Below are 306 nucleotides of genomic sequence, written 5' to 3' on the forward strand. Positions count from 1 at the left end.
TAGGTTACTCTTCCTGTAGAACTCTCTTAGGTATCTCACCTAGGTACAGTATCTCACCTACAGTAGGTTACTCTTCCTGTAGAACTCGGTATCTCACCTACCAACCTGCCAGAGCATCATCATGATACTTTACACCTGCATCCATCAAGAAACTATAAGTTGATCTCAGTTCTGTGTTCACTTGTCATGCTGTCATTTTCTTACTTGATGATGTTCCTGAAATTGTGTCAGTAATGAATCAATAATACTCTTAGCGCAGGCATTCGCCGGATTTATGGATTCTTTGGCTTTCCATATCGCCCAGTG

The sequence above is a fragment of the Tachysurus fulvidraco genome, chromosome 1 (genome assembly GCF_022655615.1).
Source record: "Tachysurus fulvidraco isolate hzauxx_2018 chromosome 1, HZAU_PFXX_2.0, whole genome shotgun sequence".
NCBI lineage: Eukaryota > Metazoa > Chordata > Actinopteri > Siluriformes > Bagridae > Tachysurus > Tachysurus fulvidraco.